The sequence below is a fragment of the Oncorhynchus clarkii genome, chromosome 15, assembly GCF_045791955.1.
Source record: "Oncorhynchus clarkii lewisi isolate Uvic-CL-2024 chromosome 15, UVic_Ocla_1.0, whole genome shotgun sequence".
Lineage (NCBI taxonomy): Eukaryota > Metazoa > Chordata > Actinopteri > Salmoniformes > Salmonidae > Oncorhynchus > Oncorhynchus clarkii.
In genome coordinates, this window is record NC_092161.1 from 16,085,602 (window position 1) to 16,091,901 (window position 6,300).

Here is a 6,300-nt window from a genome sequence, read left to right on the forward strand (position 1 = left end):
CTAAGTCTTTAGGGGCCTTTCGGCAAACTCCCAAGTGGGCTGTCATGTGCCTAGCTGGAGGGGTGCTCTCATTTTATCTACCAACATAGACAGGGCTCTAACTCCTCTAGCTCCACAATTAAATAGGGTGCAGGCCAGGCAGCAGGCTGTTAGCCAGCCACTAGCACAGTCAGTGTAGTCAGCTCAGCTATCACCATTGAGACCGTGTCTGTGCCTCGACCTAGGTTGGGCAAAACTAAACATGGCGGTGTTCGCCTTAGCAATCTCACTAGGATAAAGACCACCTCCATTCCTGTCATTATTGAAAGAGATCATGATACCTCACATCTCAAAATAGGGCTACTTAATGTTAGATCCCTTACTTCAAAGGCAATTATAGTCAATGAACTAATCACTGATCATAATCTTGATGTGATTGGCCTGACTGAAACATGGCTTAAGCCTGATGAATTTACTGTGTTAAATGAGGCCTCACCTCCTGGCTACACTAGTGACCATATCCCCCGTGCATCCCGCAAAGGCGGAGGTGTTGCTAACATTTACGATAGCAAATTTCAATTTACAAAAAAAAAAATGACGTTTTCGTCTTTTGAGCTTCTAGTCATGAAATCTATGCAGCCTACTCAATCACTTTTTATAGCTACTGTTTACAGGCCTCCTGGGCCATATACAGCGTTCCTCACCGAGTTCCCTGAATTCCTATCGGACCTTGTAGTCATAGCAGATAATATTCTAATCTTTGGTGACTTTAATATTCACATGGAAAAGTCCACAGACCCACTCCAAAAGGCTTTCGGAGCCATCATCGACTCAGTGGGTTTTGTCCAACATGTCTCTGGACCCACTCACTGTCACAGTCATACGCTGGACCTAGTTTTGTCCCATGGAATAAATGTTGTGGATCTTAATGTTTTTCCTCATAATCCTGGACTATCGGACCACCATTTTATTACGTTTGCAATTGCAACAAATAATCTGCTCAGACCCCAACCAAGGAACATCAAAAGTTGTGCTATAAATTCACAGACAACACAAAGATTCCTTGATGTCCTTCCAGATCCCCTCTGTCTACCCAAGGACAAAAATCAGTTAACCACCTAACTGAGGAACTCAATTTAACCTTGCGCAATAACCTAGATGCAGTTGCACCCCTAAAAACTAAAAACATTTCTCATAAGAAACTAGCTCCCTGGTACACAGAAAATACCCGAGCTCTGAAGCAAGCTTCCAGAAAATTGGAACGGAAATGGCGCCACACCAAACTGGAAGTCTACCGACTAGCTTGGAAAGACAGTACTGTGCAGTACCGAAGAGCCTTTACTGCTGCTCGATCATCCTATTTTTCTAACTTAATTGAGGAAAATAAGAACAATCCGAAATTCCTTTTTGATACTGTCGCAAAGCTAACTAAAAAGCAGCATTCCCCAAGAGAGGATGACTTTCACTTTAGCAGTGATAAATTCATGAACTTCTTTGAGGAAAAGATTATGATTATTAGAAAGCAAATTACGGACTCCTCTTTAAATCTGCGTATTCCTTCAAAGCTCAGTTGTCCTGAGTCTGCACAACTCTGCCAGGACCTAGGATCAAGAGAGACGCTCAAGTGTTTTAGTACTATATCTCTTGACACAATGATGAAAATAATCATGGCCTCTAAACCTTCAAGCTGCATACTGGACCCTATTCCAACTAAACTACTGAAAGAGCTGCTTCCTGTGCTTGGCCCTCCTATGTTGAACATAATAAACGGCTCTCTATCCACCGGATGTGTACCAAACTCACTAAAAGTGGCAGTAATAAAACCTCTCTTGAAAAAGCCAAACCTTGACCCAGAAAATATAAAAACTATCGGCCTATATCGAATCTTCCATTCCTCTCAACAAGGCTGTCACTGCCTTCCTGAAGACAAACAATGTATACGAAATGCTTCAGTCTGGTTTTAGACCCCATCATAGCACTGGGACGGCACTTGTGAAGGTGGTAAATTATATTTTAATGGCATCGGACCGAGGCTCTGCATCTGTCCTCGTGCTCCTAGACCTTAGTGCTGCTTTTGATACCATCGATCACCACATTCTTTTGGAGAGATTGGAAACCCAAATTGGTCTACACGGACAAGTTCTGGCCTGGTTTAGATCTTATCTGTCGGAAAGATATCAGTTTGTCTCTGTGAATGGTTTGTCCTCTGACAAATCAACTGTACATTTCGGTGTTCCTCAAGGTTCCGTTTTAGGACCACTATTGTTTTCACTATATACAGTGCCTTGCGAAAGTATTCTGCCCCCTTGAACTTTGCGACCTCTTGCCACATTTCAGGCTTCAAACATAAAGATATAAAACTGTAATTTTTTGTGAAGAATCAACAACAAGTGGGACACAATCATGAAGTGGAACGACATTTATTGAATATTTCAAACTTTTTTAACAAATCAAAAACTGAAAAATTGGGCGTGCAAAATTATTCAGCCCCCTTAAGTTAATACTTTGTAGCGCCACCTTTTGCTGCGATTACAGCTGTAAGTCGCTTGGGGCACATCGAGAGACTGACATTGTTTCCCATTCCTCCTTGCAAAACAGCTCGAGCTCAGTGAGGTTGGATGGAGAGCATTTGTGAACAGCAGTTTTCAGTTCTTTCCACAGATTCTCGATTGGATTCAGGTCTGGACTTTGACTTGGCCATTCTAACACCTGGATATGTTTATTTTTGAACCATTCCATTGTAGATTTTGCTTTATGTTTTGGATCATTGTCTTGTTGGAAGACAAATCTCCGTCCCAGTCTCAGGTCTTTTGCAGACTCCATCAGGTTTTCTTCCAGAATGGTCCTGTATTTGGCTCCATCCATCTTCCCATCAATTTTAACCATCTTCCCTGTCCCTGCTGAAGAAAAGCAGGCCCAAACCATGATGCTGCCACCACCATGTTTGACAGTGGGGATGGTGTGTTCAGCTGTGTTGCTTTTACGCCAAACATAACGTTTTGCATTGTTGCCAAAAAGTTCAATTTTGGTTTCATCTGACCAGAGCACCTTCTTCCACATGTTTGGTGTGTCTCCCAGGTGGCTTGTGGCAAACTTTAAACTACACTTTTTATGGATATCTTTAAGAAATGGCTTTCTTTTTGCCACTCTTCCATAAAGGCCAGATTTGTGCAATATACGACTGATTGTTGTCCTATGGACAGTCTTCCACCTCAGCTGTAGATCTCTGCAGTTCATCCAGAGTGATCATGGGCCTCTTGGCTGCATCTCTGATCAGTCTTCTCCTTGTATGAGCTGAAAGTTTAGAGGGACGGCCAGGTCTTGGTAGATTTGCAGTGGTCTGATACTCCTTCCATTTCAATATTATCGCTTGCACAGTGCTCCTTGGGATGTTTAAAGCTTGGGAAATCTTTTTGTATCCAAATCCGGCTTTAAACTTCTTCACAACAGTATCTCGGACCTGCCTGGCGTGTTCCTTGTTCTTCATGATGCTCTCTGCGCTTTTAACGGACCTCTGAGACTATCACAGTGCAAGTGCATTTATACGGAGACTTGATTACACACAGGTGGATTGTATTTATCATCATTAGTCATTTAGGTCAACATTGGATCATTCAGAGATCCTCACTGAACTTCTGGAGAGAGTTTGCTGCATTGAAAGTAAAGGGGCTGAATAATTTTGCACGCCCAATTTTTCAGTTTTTGATTTGTTAAAAAAGTTTGAAATATCCAATAAATGTCGTTCCACTTCATGATTGTGTCCCACTTGTTGTTGATTCTTCACAAAAAAATACAGTTTTATATCTTTATGTTTGAAGCCTGAAATGTGGCAAAAGGTCGCAAAGTTCAAGGGGGCCGAATACTTTCGCAAGGCACTGTATTTTACCTCTTGGGGATGTTATTCAAAAACATAATGTTAACTTTCACTGCTATGCGGATGACACACAGCTGTACATTTCAATGAAACATGGTGAAGCCCCAAAATTGCCCTTGCTAGAAGCATGTGTTTCAGACATAAGGAAGTGGATGGCTGCCATCTTTCTACTTTTAAACTCGGACAAAACATAGATGCTTGTTCTAGGTCCCAAGAAACAAAGAGATCTTCTGTTGAATCTGACAATTAGTCTTAATGGTTGTACAGTTGTCTCAAATAAAACTGTGAAGGACCTCGGCGTTACTCTGGACCCTGATCTCTCTTTTGAAGAACTTATCATGACCATTTCAAGGACAACTTTTTTTCCATCTACGTAACATTGCAAAAATCAGAAACTTTCTGTCCAAAAATGATGCAGAAAAATTAATCCATGCTTTTGTCACTTCTAGGTTAGACTACTGCAATGCTCTACTTTCCGGCTACCCGGATAAAGCACTAAATAAACTTCAGTTAGTTACGCATGCTAGAATCCTGACTAGAACCAAAAAATTTGATCATATTACTCCAGTGCTAGCCTCTCTACACTGGCTTCCTGTCAAAGCAAGGGCTGATTTCAAGGTTTTACTGCTAACCTACAAAGCATTACATGGGCTTGCTCCTACCTATCTCTCTGATTTGGTCCTGCCGTACATACCTACACGTACGCTACGGTCACAAGACGCAGGCCTCCTAATTGTCCCTAGAATTTCTAAGCAAACAGCTGGAGGCAGGGCTTTCTCCTATAGAGTTCCATTTTTATGGAACGGTCTGCCTACCCATGTCAGAGACGCAAACTCGGTCTCAACCTTTAAGTCTTTACTGAAGACTCATCTCTTCAGTGGGTCATATGATTGAGTGTAGTCTGGCCCAGGAGTGGGAAGGTGAACGGAAAAGCTCTGGAGCAACGAACAGCCCTTGCTGTCTCTGCCTGGCCGGTTCCCCTCTTTCCACTGGGATTCTCTGCCTCTAACCCTATTACAGGGGCTGAGTCACTGGCTTACTGGGGCTCTCTCATGCCGTCCCTGGAGGTGGTGCGTCACCTGAGTGGGTTGATTCACTGATGTGGTCATCCTGTCTGGGTTGGCGTTGGCGCCCCCCCCCCCCCTTGGGTTGTGCCGTGGCGGAGGTCTTTGTGGGCTATACTCAGCCTTGTCTCAGGATGGTAAGTTGGTGGTTGAAGATATCCCTCTAGTGGTGTGGGGGCTGTGCTTTGGCAAAGTGGGTGGGGTTATATCCTTCATGTTTGGCCCTGTCCGGGGGTGTCCTCGGATGGGGCCACAATGTCTCCTGACCCCTCCTGTCTCAGCCTGCAGTAGTTTGTGACGGGGGGCTAGGGTCAGTTTGTTATATCTGGAGTACTTCTCCTGTCCTATTCAGTGTCCTGTGTGAATCTAAGTGTGCGTTCTCTAATTCTCTCCTTCTCTCTTTCTTTCTTTCTCTCGGAGGACCTGAGCCCTAGGACCATGCCCCAGGTCTACCTGACATGATGACTCCTTGCTGTCCCCAGTCCATCTGGCCGTGCTGCTGCTCCAGTTTCAACTGACCTGAGCCCTAGGACCATGCCCCAGGACTACCTGACATGACTCCTTGCTGTCCCCAGTCCACCTGACCGTGCTGCTGCTCCAGTTTCAACTGTTCTGCCTTATTATTATTCGACCATGCTGGTCATTTATGAACATTTGAACATCTTGGCCATGTTCTGTTATAATCTCCACCCGGCACAGCCAGAAGACGACTGGCCACCCCACATAGCCTGGTTCCTCTCATGGTTTCTTCCTAGGTTTTGGCCTTTCTAGGGAGTTTTTCCTAGCCACAGTGCTTCTACACCTGCATTGCTTGCTGTTTGGGGTTTTAGGCTAGGTTTCTGTACAGCACTTTGAGATATCAGCTGATGTACGAAGGGCTATATAAATTTGATTTGATTTGAGTGGATTCCGTCTGGTCACTCTACAATAAAGGCCTGATTGGTAGTGCTGCAGAGATGGTTGTCCTTCTGGAAGGTTCTCCCATCTTCACAGAGGAACTCTAGAGCTCTGTCGGAGTGACCATCAGGTTCTTGGTCAACTACCTGACCAAGCCCCTTCTCCCCTGATTGCTCAGTTTGGCCGAGCGGCCAGCTCTAGGATGAGTCTTGGTGCTTCCAAACTTATTCCATTTAAGAATGATGGAGGCCACTGTGTTCTTGGGGACCTGCAATGCTGCATAAATGTTTTGGTACCCTTCCCCAGATCTGTGCTTCGACACAATCCTGTCTCGGACCAATACGGACAATTCCATCGATCTCATGGCTTGGTTTTTCTTCTGACATGCACTTTCAACTGTAGGATCTTATAGGCAGATGTGTGCCTTTTCAAATCATGTCCAATCAATTGAATTTACCACAGATGGACTCCAATCAAGTTGTAGAA